The following is a 15878-nucleotide window of genomic DNA, read 5'->3' as shown; positions in this document are numbered from 1 at the left end:
CCCTGGGAAGGGAAGCCAATAGCGACACTGGGGCCCTGGCCAAGGTGGAGTTCAGGGGCCGATTAAGCGCTTCCAGAAGGAATGAGGCCTTGGCTGAAAGGAGGGAGACTGGAGTAGCCAGCCCTTAGCACTGCCTGGAGGATGCCATGTTGCTCCTTCCGGGGTCCCCCTCTCTCCCACCCTTAGAGTTGCCAGAGTGCACCAAGTCCAGTGGCAGTTTAAAGGGCCTGGGGCTCCAAGTACTTACCTCTGACACCACAGAAGCAGCTGAAAGCCTCAGTCTCTTTAGAATCACAGGGCCCTTGGGCAGTTGTCCCTCCTTCACTCCTGTAGATGGTCCTGGTCCTGTGGTTGGGCAAAGGTAAGACATTGTGATCTGTTTCCATTTATTTCATCTTACGTTTTGGGTACAGTGAAGGATGGGTCTGAACTGGGTGGAATTTACCCTATGCATAGGGCTTGCCTAAAGCCCTTTGAAGGCTTAAGAGTGACTCTGGCTCTCAAGATTTTAGGCCAGCCCTGTGAATAGGGGTGACTTTCACCCACAGTGCATAAACCTAACCACCTTGTTAGGTACCTAAAGTGACCTTTTGTAGTGGATTGGCTCTAAGACAAAGTATACCAAGAGCTCTCTTCTTCACACTCAGAAAAATAACAAAGGAAAAACCTCTCATGGCCTTTGAGAGGACAGCAACAGCAGAGGAAAGATACCAGAAGTTGTTCCATTCAAATGTTCAGTTTTTCTTTCCAATTGTGTCTCTAAGTTCCTTTTTAATCCCCCCCTCCCGCCCATAACTGTTTGAGCAATGAACTGTGCTTATGAGACAAGTTAAACATCTCTTGAGCCTCACAATGGCCCTGACATCTCATTGTTTGAAAGATGATAGGGTCACTCAAAATAAACTCTCCCCTGCTAGATAATGTTTTTCCACATGGAAATGCTGGAAGGCTATTATGTGCTGCCAGGTTAGAGAGACCAGAAGATGCCTTCCAAATCTCCAGGTGCCTTTGTGTTTATTTTTGAATGTTATATCACATGTAATATAATTAATATTATGTCCAAAGCTTCTCTGTTTAAATATGCTTAACATATCCTGTGCATTACTCAATCTACCATTGGAAAGAATTAAGGGATAAAGTCAGTGTCATAATAGATTAACCCCTTTTGCCTCCCATAAGAGACTCAATATGGCATTTGAGAAGACTAGAAATAAAAGCTAGTGTTATGCCAATATTTCAGAGAGAAAATAAGATCAACTCTGTTATCTTTATCAACCAAACTTGTAATCGAATGCAAAAAAGATATCAAATTTATTTAATAGAATTGTATTTTGCATCTGGATATCTTTTTGGAGGTACGTCACAAGTTTGGTTGACAAAGATAATGAAGTCGACTTAATATGCATTGACTTCTATAGGGTATTTGACTTGGTACCACACAACATTTTGATTAACAAAATGGGATATCACATCACATGAACATGGCTCAAATTACATTGATTAACAGCTGGCAAACTTGGAGGTGTCCAAATGGAATTGTAAACAGGAAATCTATATCAAATTGGTGTGTTTCTAGTGGACTCCTTCAGGGATTGGTTCTTGCTCCTATGCTAGTTAATGTTTTTAATCTATGATCTGGAAGAGAAAATACTACTACTGATAATTATGGCTAAATGAAAATGTATACATCTGAGCAAAAAATGTAGGCCAGTGATGGGCAACATAGGCTAGTGAGTGAGCCATGTGAGTGGCTCTGTTTCATCTCAGTGAGCCACAAGATTCCCAGGATAGGGTAGTTTTGCTAACTGCGCTCGCATACCTAGAATTTTCAGGGTGTGCCGAATGAACCATAGCAATGCTTTGATTAGATGCAGAGGGAACACACAGCTCTCTCAGTCAATATTGGGTATAATCAGCATACACCTATTTTCATTTGCCCTTGCTTTAAGTGACTATCACTTTAGTAATAGCAGTTAGGAGAATATTATGTGGACAGAAACCAGCAGAATCTGGCAGCCCTGTCTATTGGCAACAGTAAACAAAATGTCTCGGACCACACGTTGAACCCTGATGAGCTGCCGATTGCTGACCACTGATGTAGTCCCTGCTTATAGGATAGAGGCCTCTTCCCTGGCAAGGAAAAAGACTTGGGGGTTGAGGTGGCAAGTCAGTTGAATATGAACCTAGGCTATATCTACACTCTGTCTTTTTTGTGGAAGAGGCAATGCAAATGAAGCACTCATTAGCAACATCTCGTGCTTCATTTGCATAATCTGCCTGAGGGTTTTTGCACAAAAACAAGCAGTGTAAATGGATCCATTTTGCGCAAAACCCCCTTTTGCACAAGATCTGTATACCTTGCGCAAAAGGGGGCTTTGCACAAAATGGATCAATCTACACTGCTTGTTTTTGTGCAAAAACCCTCAGGCAGATTATGCAAATGAAGAACAAGATGTTGCTAATGAGTGCTTCATTTGCATTGCCTCTTCACAAAAAAGAGGCAGTGTAGACATAGCCTCAGAGTGCAATGCTGTGCTCAAAAGAGCTAATGTTATCCTTGAATGTATGACCTGAGGAATCTTCCGTAGAAATGGAGGTGTAGGGGTTATTTTACCTTGTGTTTGGCACTGGTGCCACTGTGGCAGGAATAGCATGTGGAGTTTTGGTGTCCACAATTCAAGAAGGATGTTGATAAACTGAAGAAGGAAGAGCCATGAGACGAATCAGAAAATACACCTTATGGCTATACACTCCACGAGCTCAATCTATTTAGCTTAACAAAGAGAACATTGAGTGATGATTTGATTTCAATCTGTAAGTATCTATATGAGGAAATAATACTGCATAATGAGCTCTTCAATTTAGCAGAGAAAATTGTAAAACAATCTAGTGGCTGGAAGTCAAAGCTAGACAAATTCAGAGTGGATGTAAGGTATACATTTTTAACAGTGAGGGTAACTAACCATTGGAGCAGTCTATCAAAAGGGATGGTGGAGTCTCCATCCATGGCAATCTTTAAATCATGTTCTTTTTTTAAAAAAACAGGTAAGTGGGTTGGGATTATTGTGGGGGAAGTCCCCTGGTTTGTGTGATACAGGTGGGCAGATTAGATTATCACAATGATCCCTTCTGACCTTGGTTTCTATTATGTGATAATAGATTCCAGTGGTGAAGCACTGGAATGGGTTACCTGTGGAGGCAGTGGAATCTCCATCTCTACAGGTTTTTATGTCCTGACTTGACAAAGCCCTGGCTGGGATGATTTAGTTGGGGTTGGTCCTGCTTTGGGCAGGGGGCTGGACTCAGTGATCTCCTGAGGTTTCTTCCAAGCCTAGGATTCTATGTTATGATCTGGTAAAACCACAACTTTTGAATTACATATGGCTCCCTGGTGGAGCAGGGAAGATTAATTCTCTCCACTGCAGGAATTACTGGATAATATTCTGTGCCCTGTGTTATGTGGGAGGTCAAAATAAATGATTTAGCCTTGAAGCCTATGAATCTTCAGAGGTTGCTCCCTTCCCTATGGCCCACTCCACCTAAGGGCAGGAAATAAAAAATGTGCCCTAGCCTCTGTAGAGCTGCCAAGAATGGAGTTTGGCAAACAGACACAAATTCAAGTATTTGCAAGACTGCATTGCACAGAGTGTCCGAGTACTGAGTGAGCATCCAATGAGCCGTTACGAAATGCACGACTGAGTCAAAGGAAAATGGAAAATATTTCATAAAATCCATCTTTGCATCCCTTTTCTTTCTTGATATATTGCCCCTTATTCATGGCTGCCCAGGCCTTGGCCCATGTGTAAATATATCAGTGCACCAATGAGATGGAACACTGTCACAGCGAAACAGATGACTGTTACTAGATAACATGCTGAGCTGGAAGTGAGGCATTTACTGTAAATAAAGGTCACGGCAAAGTGGGGAAATTCGGAGTTTTTTCAGGCCCAGGGACTGCTGGTTCAGCTCCTTTCATGACCGCTGCATGTATATGTACAAATGTATTTACTTCCAGAATGCAGCATTCTGATCATGTGACATTGCCCCAAAATATTGTAACAAATCTACTGTCACTGTGGACTTCATGATTCTGTCTATGCCATGACCCTTCAGAAATTCACAGTAGTGGCAGGTGCAGAAGTTGAATTCCTTGTGCTCCATAACCATAGCTCAATTTAAAGGAGAATCTCCATAAACTAGTGGCAGTATAGGGTCTGTGACACAGTGAACAGTCCTTGTTCAGTAAAGAACAGTGGTCAGCATAAATACAGGACAATATGTTTTGGTATTATCAACTGACTGATGTGGTCATTTCTTTGCTCTAGATCTGGGGCAGGCAAGATGTAGCCCATGGGTCAGCTCTGGCCTCTCCAAGCTTTATGATGTGGCCTGCCCTGCCAGGATACTGAGGCAGGCTCTCTGCCTGCTGCAGCCCCAGGCTGCTTAAAGTGGCTAACTGCTCCTCCCCATCCCCCCGCCACCGCCCCATGAGCCTCTCTGCACCGTACATGTGTGCGCGGGACTTTAAGTGCTACCCCCACTCCCAACCCAATCATCAGAGCTCCCACTGGAAACCAGCCAATGGGAGCTGTGATGACTGGCCTGGCGGGGGGAGGGGGGCAGCTTAAAAAATTTGCTGTCCTTCCCCCGCAGCACCTAGAGGGAGTATCCGGCAGATTTGAGCAACCAGGAGCTGGATACTCCCTCTAGGTGCTGCGGGGGAAGGACGGCAAATTTTTTAAGCTGCCCCCACTCCAGGCCAGTCATCACAGCTCCCATTAGCTGGTTTCCAGTGGGAGCTCTGATGATTGGGTTGGGAGTGGGGGTAGCACTTAAAGTCCCGCGCACACATGTACGGTGCAGAGAGGCTCATGGGGCGGCAACGGGGGAGGGGAGAGCAGTTAGCCATTTTAAGCAGCCTGGGGCTGCAACAAGCAGAGAGCCTGCAAGAGGGTCCCACTGAGTTTCTGGCCAGGAGCCCCCTAGTTAATCACCTCCTGACCAAAGCCTGCATCTGTTACCTAACCTCCTCCCACACTACGGATGTTAAATTTAGATTAGTCAAGTAATCTATTAGTCAATTTAATTTGCATCGACTATTCAATTAGTCGATAAGGGCACCTCCATATTTGAAATGTAGTAAGAGCCCTGCTGTATCTTGCTGCATTTCAAAGGTGGAAGTGCGCACAGAGAGCATGGGGCCAGTGGGGGACTCAAACTGCTCACGCTCCCCATGCATGCTTTGCTTTTACGTGTCCTCAGTAATATATAATATTGCTACAAAACACTAACATTCCTCATTCCTCTGTCATAGGGAAATGCTTCACTGCTGATTCCTGGATCTTTCCTTCACTATTCCAGGATCCTTTAAGTCCAAGGTCCTAATGGAGTCTATTAAAAATATAGGTCATGAGGAAGGTAATTGTTTTAGCTTAGTTAGCTCTATTCATATATGTGACCTCATTTCTCTGCAATCAAATTTAATACTAATAAGAGTTGAACCTCTCTAGTCCAGTACTCTCTAGTATGGCAACATCTGTGGTCTGGCATGATTTTAGTTAGAGAGATGCCCATGGGTTTGATGCCCAAATTTGCCATGGTCCTATAAAGTTTGTTTACACTCACCAGTCCTGGCTTTCAGTGTTCTGTGCTGTTATTTAGCTCTAATTTATCCCTAAATGTCTTTTAAAGCCCAGTGAGCAATGGAAGTGTTGGGAATGCTGCTGGACAATATTAGCCTCCTATGGTTTGGCAAATTCTCTAGTTCAGCACCAGTCAGGTCTCAAAGGTACCAGACTAGAGAGATTCAACCTGAAATATATATAAAAACCATCTTCTTAAATCTTCATTTTGTAATCTGCCTTGGCATAGCTTTGAGTGAAGTAACTCATATGCAGATGGTATATAAACAGTGACAGCTGAAATTATTTCTAGGCAAGACTAGGAGGTCACCAACTTATACTCTGTCATGACTGTAACTGCTTCATTTGAGACCCAAAAAAGCTAGGTCACCTACTTACAAGAAAACCACTCTGAAAAAGAAAACTAGTCAGCTCAATAAGAGAAAACAAACCAAAAAGCAGCTCTGCTTTTCCCAAAAGGTAGCTGCTAGATTAATTTAGTCATCAGATGATGAAATCTCGAAAATGTTTAACAGACTGATTTGCTCTGAGAATGACAATTCTTTGGAAAGACAACAGAAGTTGTCAGTGCTTGCCACTGTGAAAAATTAAGCCCACCGGTACTAAAAAGAGCATGTATGCTTTCTCCACATTAGATAGGGTGCTAATTCTGATGAAAGATCATAGCAGACTAGGCTCTAATACATCCTTTCACTGGCCCATAAGAGATCCTGCATGTTCCAAATGGAAACTGATAGAACATTACTAATATGGAACTTACCTCTCTAATAATCATGGTATTTTGGTTCCCTGGCCTGTGCTCAGACCACAGTTCTTTTGCTTGAAAGAATCTGCACTGAGAACTACTGTCATCATCCAGGAAAATGAAGATTACACAAATTCTCTAAATGTTTTGGGGGAGGAAGGGAGAAGGGGAGAGGGTAACCCATGGATTCCTTTGCCAATAGGCTTACTCTTACAGAAGTAGTTATTCATGTTTCTTGCTAGATAGAACAGCCCACATTTTTTGATCCAATTCCCCAGCTGTGGAGGCCTAGCATTCTATCTTTATTTTTCTTATCCATCATTTTCTATTACCAACCAAATGTGCAAGTGAATAGATGATAGATTTGCCCATAAATTGGTTCAATAATAATATTCCCCTCACATTTGGAAGAACAATGTCTTTGTTAATGGCTTTCTGGCAGCTTAATGTGTGCACATGCACTGGATGCTGGTGTTTTTTCCCTAAAACCGTAAGAGTCTGGGGAACAAACATCCTGCCACCCAGCCCCCTCACACCCTTCCCCCAGTTATTTCCTGCTGTTTGCAAGTGGAAAATGGTCCATTTCACCTTGAAAGATGTTCATAAATACTTTGATGTCATTGCTGCCCATGAGATAGAGTTCCCACGATGAGCCTTTTAGTGTTAGCTGCTCCTTATGAACAAAATAAATGTTGACGTTAACCCTCAGAATGCCTAACATCAAACTCCTTAGATTTTGTTCTGCTAGAGACCAGTTCATAAAGTGGTGGTGTTATTAGCTAACATTGGCTGAAATAAAGGCCAAATGTTGATGAATGTCTTATCCAAAATGTAAACAGTTTGATTTTCTTTCTTTGCAGTCTGGGGCCCTTAGGAGTTTTATCAGAGTTTGGCAATCTCATATACATTTTGAGGCCCAAAGCATGTTTTTAATTGTTACATCACGAAACTTGCCAAAATAACAAAGTATAGGGCTTAAGAACTCTCTCTTTATGAAACATCTCCTCAACTTGACTAACACAATAATTACTGGAACCAGATTGTATTGCCTAGTGGCAAATGGAATTTTTTCATAATGAGGCTGTCTGTCATTAACAACAGCATTTGTTCTTTTCTCTGAAAGAGTGGGGCCAAAAATCTACAGTATCCTTTTTATTGCAGCTAACAGTACTAGATAGGTTAATCCATTATAACTGTAGATATACTAAGCATAATTTGTCATGTCCAGAACAAAAATGTGTTTAATTGGGCTGTGAATCATTTTGTAATTCTAATGTTGGAGCTGTATAGATTTATATAATTTTGCTCTGAAACTTCACCAAGATTTCTCTAGTATTTGTCGATTCTATTTTTTCAACACTAGTGTTTAATGGGAAAATAATCCCCAAAATAAAATATGGTTACTCCGTTTGTTAATAGAAGCCTTAAAAGGCTGCAATTTACATACCTTTTAAAATGTATTTGCCTCTGGATTAAGCCAGGGACAATAACACTTTACGCATCCTACCCAGGTATCTCTCATACTATTTTAGCAATGCTAATCTTTTTGACTGATTCAAAGTTTCTTTTTCACTGTTTTAATTCAGTGATGGTGTTATGGAAACTGTGATTTTACCAGGAAATAAATGTTGCCTTGTGATTACAAAAAAAAAAAAAAGACCGAAAGTCAGAAGTTCTGGTTTGTATGCCTACCTCTCCTACTGATTATTTGTGACTCCTTGGGCAAATCACTTAATCTCTGTGCCTCTCTTTCCTTATTTCTAAACTGGGTATTGAGATATCTGCTTCACAGAGATGCTGCAAAACTTCTTAAAGAGCTTTGAGATCCCTGAACAAAGGTGCTATAAAAATGAAAAGCATTATGAGTTAATTACCTCTATTAAAACTCTGTCTGAAAGCCTTTATGATGGAAGAAAGGAGCTTTCATGTTACATGATCCAAGTCAGAAATATGGAGATTACAATAGCAATCAGAACTCCTCCACACACTGCAACTGAAACTGTGCTAGCAACAATGGCATGTTTCCAGATGTAGCTGAGCAGGACAAAAGGATTTATAGCTATAGGGAAGTAGCCTACTAAAAGGGCACTTTGATTTTCCTCTTTATCATTATTTATTGTCACTGTAACATTAAGAATGATTTCTGTGGGATCAGGGTCCCATTTTGTCAGATGTTTTTGTGCACATGTCTGGAATGTAAGTTTCACATAAATGAATTCTGGTTATGTTAATATTTGAGAATTGACACTAATATGTTCAGGCTCTCCCTTTATCTGGAAATTGTTGTGGTTATTTGCATGCTGCACAACTACGTTGCGCTGGCACATCCAGGTTGATCCTTCTGATTAGGCTCAGAGGGGTAGCTGTGTTAGTCTGTATCTGCAAACATGAGGAGTCCTGTGGCACCTTAAAGACTAACAGATTTATTTGGGCATAAGCTTCTGTGGGTATTCTACTTTGTCAGATTCATGGAGACCCCTCGTTGTTTCTTCTCACTAGGGAAGGGCCTGACTCATAAAATCCCTACCTACGTTCAACTGAAGTCTCCCTTCTAGAATCTTTATTTTGGACAAAAGTCTATTTTTGTTGTTCAATATTACCAAGTTCCCTTTCAATTATACTTAATTTATTTTCTAACCTTCATTATGCCTTATTTATGACTAAATGTTTTAAAAAAATAAGCACTGCTCCTGCAATTGCATCTGGATGTTGGATTCAGTGGGGTTTTGTGTGGTTCTGATCACAGGATTGAGGCCTACACTAGATCTGGCAACTTGGCTTAAGGTATGCAGCTCCAGCTATGTAGAATATATATATAGCTAGAGTCGGCTTCCCTGAAGCTGAACTTGGTGGCGTCCCCACCGTGAGAGATCAATGGGAGCAAATGCTTCCCTTATTCCTCACTAGGGCAGGAGTACTGGGCATCAGCAGGGGCACCCTCTGAGTTTTAACTAGATTCGCTAAATCAAACTCTGAAAGATCATTCACAGAAGTGGCAATCTTCCATGGCCTTACTATGTACAGGCAGGAGAGGATCTGGAATTAACTCAACTGGGTACATGAACATTCAGAATATTTCCAGCTTGTCCCTTTGCATGACTTTATGATGTCTGCTCCTCTCATTTGGGCACACTTTATGTGACTATTAACTACAGGCAGTCCCCGGGTTACGTACAAGATAGGGACTGTAGGTTTGTTCTTAAGTTGAATCTGTATGTAAGTCGGAACTGACGTCCAGATTCAGCCGCTGCTGAAACTGACCGCCAGTTCTGACTTACATACAGAATCAACTTAAGAACCCCAGGTGTCCCCAAGTCAGCTGCTGCTGAAACTGATCCGCGCTGATTCCAGGAAGCCTGGGGCAGAGCAACTCTGCCTCAGGCTTCCTGTAGTCAGCGCTGGTCAGTTTTAGCAGAAGCTGACTTGGGGACGCCTGGGGCAGAGCAGCTGGGGTGCTGCTGGGTTGCTCCAGTAGCGCCGCTCCTCGGTGCTACTGGACCAACCCAGCAGCACCCCATCTGCTCTGTCCCAGGCGTCCTGATTCAGCCGCGGCTGAAACTGACCAGCAGCGGCTGAATCAGAACCTGGGGCAGAGCAGCTGGCGTGCTGCCGGGTTGGTCCAGTAGTGCCCAGAGCGGCGCTGCAGGACCAATCGGCAGCGCCCCAGCTGCTCTGCCCCAGGGTCCAAAACAAAAGCCTGGTCTTCTGGGGGGGGGCACACTAGCTGCGCCCCCCCCCCCCAGCAGACCAGGGACACGGGGAGCAGAGCCGCAGCGGCAGCAGGGTGCCGCGCCTCTGAGGCTTTGCAAGAGCAAAGCCTCAGAGGCGCAGGGAACCGCCGCTGCTGCCGCTTCAGTCCCGGTTCCTGTGGTCTGCTGGGGACCACAAAGCCTCAGAATTGCGGGAACCCGCCCGGTGCCCCTGGTCTGCTGGAGACGGTCTCCAGCAGACCAGGGGCACCGGAGCAGCTTATGAACGGGGCTTTCTCGCCCCGGAGCTCGCAGGTAGCAATCCGCCACCTCGACCTCCGGGGCGAGAAAGCCCCGTTCGTAAGTGCGGATCCGACATAAGTCGGATCCGCGTAAGTCGGGGACTGCCTGTATTGCATTGAATAAAAATGGGACCTCACTGTAATGACAGTAACAGTCTGTGGTAAAGAAAATATGTTGCTACTTTGATACAAATCCCCTGTTAATGAAGATGCAGTAGACAGTTAGGTGAAAACTACAATTCCTGGTTCACAGACATAGCATATTGACCTCCCAGTTTTAAATGTTGGATCAAATTATTTTATTGTTTTTTGTTGCAGCTTTTTTTGCCCCCTCATTCCCTTGATTTTACCACTTGCCTCTGCCAAAAGAAAAGATTGGAAAAGGGGACTGATGTGGTGTGAATGAAACAGCTGTTATGTGTGAAGTGTCTGCTTTCTAACTGCTGCTGTAGGAATTTGGGGGAGGAGAGAGGGAGGCGGGAAATTGATGGCTACACTTAATTAATAAGTCAGGACTCCGGTAAACCCCAGCTGTGATTATGGGATCAGTCTGTAAAAGATAAACTCAGGAGGTGGGGCTAAGGGCTTGATTTCCTTCTAATGCTAAACCCCAAGACATGCTGCTGGGTACAGAGTGTGTGTCCACTAAGCCTTTCGTCTATTCTGTCTGAATCAGAAATAAAGTATCCAATGCCACCCACATTTCCCTGTTCCAGGGAGAAGAAATAATAATTATATATATAGATATATATATGAAAATCAAAGGTTGTAAAGCTATATTTTAGAGATAGGAAGGTTACCACACTTGGACTCTATCTTGAGCCTCTAAAAAGTATGGGGATTTTTTGATCCAGTTTTTGGTAAAGCCTTTTATATTAAAAGATGCCATTTCCAAAATTTGGATCCAGATAAAGGTTTGGATTCCCATCATTGTATTCACCCAAGGGATTTCAGATCTGGAGCTGTATAAACATCATGTCTCTGGTTGCTGGCTCAGAGGTGCCTCGGTGAGAGAACTCAGTTTGATTGTTCTGCGATGACTGGGAATGCTACAGAGCTTTTGGAGGACGGGTGGTGACCAATGTTCCCTATATACTGAGTGCTTGGGCAGCCACCCAGGAAAAATTCAGATGCTGCCCAGTTGAGTAGCAGAGCATCCACAGCCTTCCACAGCCAGCAGCATGTGTTTTATTGGTGGTGCACATCTGCACTGGTGCGCACAACAAAATTTATTCTGTACATTGGTGGAAAAAATTAGAGGGAACATTGATGGTGAGTGCTCTAACAACATTTAGCAGAGACCCCCCTCCCAATGGAACTACATCGATTTCTTCCAGTATCTGAAAGATGGCATCCATGACCAATACTTAGCTAAGGCTGTGAGGGGACCATCAGGGAGCTGGCAGTAATATGGAGGAGCCCCTAACAATACATTACAATGTTCTGGCAAAAATGTTTTAATGTTGTCTTGCTGTCTTACCCATGGCCACAAAAAGCAGACAGGCATATGATCACCACTAGTACAAGGCCATTCCAAAACCAAAGGAGAGATTAAAATGTGTCATGCTACTGATTTAAATGGCATTTTAAAACTATTTATTCCCATGTCAGTCTCTCACAATGTCATGTTACTGTGTGTTCCTTAGAACTTTTGATTTGGTACACAAGGGAGTTACTTATCACGGGGGGTGTCATTTCTGAACTATTCAGAGAGTGTGGGAGGGGAAAGGGTTAGAGTTCTCAGTATACAGAATGTTACAAGTGATTATATCATGGGAGAGGCAGAAGACATGATGGTGCATATAAATATATGAAAAGTTGGTGGCGGGGACCAACTGTCTCCCTGACTTATAACAAATGATGCAGCTGCTTATCACTTTAATTTAAGCTCACAGAGTCTTCATTTTTGTTGTGATTTTTCTGATTTCCTCCTTTGCCTTTCCCTTTATTTTGAATCTTCACCAAGCTCCAGGGACTAATATAATTTTTATGTCAGTGACACTTAAAATTTCTGAATAGACTTTGTTTGTTTGTTTGAAGTACAGTTGGGGGTAGTTGAAGCCAAAGCCCCTACCAACATCAGTGGCCTTGGCTGCAGCAGCACTAGACAGTGAGACCTTCTGTCATGTAGAAAAAACAATTCTAAATGTTATACCACTTTTCCAACACAGAAAAGGGGGGAGAAGGGGCATTTTCCAAAGCTGCATAAACAGCAGCTCATTCTCTCCAAGATCAAGGGTGTTGCTGTTTTCAAACGTTGATTTCAAAGTGCTGACTCAGAACAACGAAACCCTGTTGTTTTTTTTGACCTGAGATTAGGACTTACAATGTTGTGGTTATAGATTCCAGTGGCACCAGCTATATATTTGATGCAGGACTATTATTCAAGCTCAGATAAACATCTAATTTAAAGTTGAGGTGATTATATACATATATATCTTTTTTTCCCTATTCAAACATGGAACAGTATGTATGAAACCAGGACTCCCACTCAGCCGCATACTTTCGTTTTCATTATTTCAGTATTTTTTATTTTATGATTATGGCCTTGAGGAGGTAGTTGATAATATTTTCCTGTGGCCTTCCATACACATCCGTGAAGGAGAGGGAAACTCCTTTTCTTATTTGAAGAACTTACATCTAAAAGTCAAGCCCAGGGCAGCTCCCATGCCATAAATAATATTTTATGTAGTTATGTTTATTAAATCTTTCAAATTCACCTCCCTCTCATCTTCCTCTGATTTGAAGGAGTATAGTATTTGAAAAATAGTCTTGCTTTTTTCATTTCTCTTTATTTATTTATAAGCTAAATATTAAAAAAGGGATGCAAATGAGAGAATTATTTGTCAAAAACTTACGAATAATAGATGGGTGCGCATTGATAAAAATGGCTAACTATGATAATTTTGAGGTATAGTTGATTTTTGAAATAAGTGAACAATGAAAAATGAGATAACATTTGTACATTCTACTACTGTGTTTCCTTTTTTAACTTGGCATTCATTACTTAAATAGGTACTAGGGGGAGGTGCCTCCGCTGTCTATAGGGATACCAGATGGTTTGAAAAAAATACCGGACACACTTGATCTCAGACTGGGGGCCAAGGGGATCGTCTGGGCAGGGAGCAGGGCTGGCTGGGAGGTGGTTGGGGGGAGCGGGGCTGGCCGGGGGAGATTGGGGGAGGGGGGAATCGGCTGGCAGAAAGCAGGACTGGCCAAGAAGGGGTTGGGGGGAGCGGGGCTGGCTGGTGGGGAAACTGGACGGGAGGAGATTGGGGAGAATGGAGCTGGCCAGGAGTGGAATAGGGGGCGAGAACCGGCTGGAGGGGAGCAGGGCTGGCCTAGGCTCATGCAGATCCCGGGGTGCTGCCCATCCCATGCACAGTCCTGGCGGGGCAAACTGGAGAATCTGGCCCCGGGGATTCCATCCTGCCCCGACCTGCTCCCTCCCCCTCCTCTACTGAGTAGTTGTGGGAGTGTGAGCACATCTACCAGCCAGGCAGTACGCAACTACATTCTGATATTCATGATAATAATAAAACTTACTTAATTAGGAAATACCGGACATTTATATGTCCGGTATTTTCTCAATTTGTTTCCTGGACAGAAAGCTCAAATACTAGATTGTCCGGTTCAAAACCAGACACCTGACAACCCTAGCTGTCTATGCTTGCCAACCCTCCTCTCTGAGGGTAGGCAGCCGTGGCTCCCCACATGACTGCCCAGCTCTCTCCCCCTGGCTGCCTGACTTCCCTACCTGAGGCCAAGCCAGCCCCCTGGTTCCCTCTCTCCGGCCACCAAGGGGTTGGGGTGGGCTGACTCTAGCCTGGCTCCCTCCCTCTAGCTGCCAGGGGGCTTGGCCAAGGCTGAGAAACTCCCCCGCCAGGGACAAAGGGTCTAAGGACCCCATTGCCCCGGCTCTTCCACCCCTGCTTCCAGCCCTGAGGCCACCCCAGATCTTGGCCCTGGTCCCTTCCATCCCCACCCACCAACCCTGGCTCTTTCCTCTCCCTGCTGGCAGGGAGGGGGAGGCTGGGACAAAGGTGTCCTGGTTCTTCCCCCAACCTAGGGGGCATATGAATAGGCTGGGGCGTGGGGAGAGGGCACAGCTCCCTCCCCCCTGGATCATCGGAGAGGGGGAGGTCCCCTGGAGCACAGGGAGAACCGCAGAGGAGAGGCTGCGTGGCTCATGGCTTCTTTCCCCTCACCCCCTCCAAGCACGAGGGTTGGAGGTGAGAGGCCACGTGGCTCCCAGGGCTTCATGGCTTTCGGTTTCTCCCCACACCTATTGGAGCACTGTGTGGGGAGTGGAAAAAGCTATGCAGCTTACAGTTTCGGCCTCCTCTGGTGAGGGGGGCTGCTTTGGAGCCTCCCCAGGCCCTATGTGGCAGCCAAGCACAGGGGAAAGGGGGGGAGGGAGAAGGCAGGTGGGATGCAGAGTGACATGATGACATCACTCTGTCGTCCTGCAGGAAAACCTTTTTTTATATATAGATAGATAAGTATGTAAGCCCTGTATGTAAGTATTCAACAGCCCTTCCCTATTCAGCTAAGCATTTAGCTTGTGTTTATCTTTTTTGCCCTTATTTACTTACCATTGATGCCTTGCGCTTAAATGCTTTGCTGAATTGGGGCCCATTGTAGTCAAAGTAAGACAGCACATGTATGGAACTCTTTCACCCCTTTAACTCTTTTCCTCAAAACCTGTCTATTCATACCACCACAAAGGAAATCTCACATATCACTTGCCTCCCTCTTTCACTTTTGATTTTTATGAAATGCAACACTACTTTAGATCATACTTCTAATTGTGTCATTAGAAATTAACTATTTTTCACCACCAATTTGTCTTGGGAAAATACATTCAAAATTAGGGGGGTATTTTTGGGAGGGAGGACGGAGTGACTGACTTATAAATTGGTAAAAGGATACAGAGCCTGTCATCTTTGGTTTGAGTAGTAATTAAAAGTGGTTATCATATGAGGACAGATGGCTTTTATGAAATGGTATTGAAGTCTCTGTTCACTGCCTATAAATAAACCACTGTCAAGATCATTAAAGTTCTGATACATGATACCCACAGAATCATGTCCCTGAATCTTCAGCTGAACTTCAACTTTGAAATCTGAAGGGAGTATATAAACTGATATAGTATTTTTCTGCCTGAGTTTGGAGACAGCCTGGAACTATAGCTATGAAATAAGTGAGCTGCACTTATTCATCTCAGTGAAACCTTCTCATTGCAGTCACTGACCGATTATTACTTGACGTCCCGTCTTCACAAACCTAACCTGTGGTGGAACTAACAACGGCAATGATGAAAACTATTTCCAGTGTAGATAAGGACAGAGGGCAAATTGCTGATAATCCTCAGTATTATAGACAAGACCAGGGAGTCTAGGTGTATTAACCCCAGTGCTTATATTACTACACGTTTTTCTCCAATTAATCCATTATCATTGATAAACCAAGTGTCTCTTACTTTTGATTCAGGTATTGT

Source organism: Pelodiscus sinensis, chromosome Z (assembly GCF_052426305.1).
Source record: "Pelodiscus sinensis isolate ZL-2025 chromosome Z, ASM5242630v1, whole genome shotgun sequence".
NCBI classification, from domain to species: Eukaryota; Metazoa; Chordata; order Testudines; family Trionychidae; genus Pelodiscus; species Pelodiscus sinensis.
The sequence above is the reverse complement of the archived record's forward strand: the minus strand, read 5'-3'. Positions refer to the sequence as shown.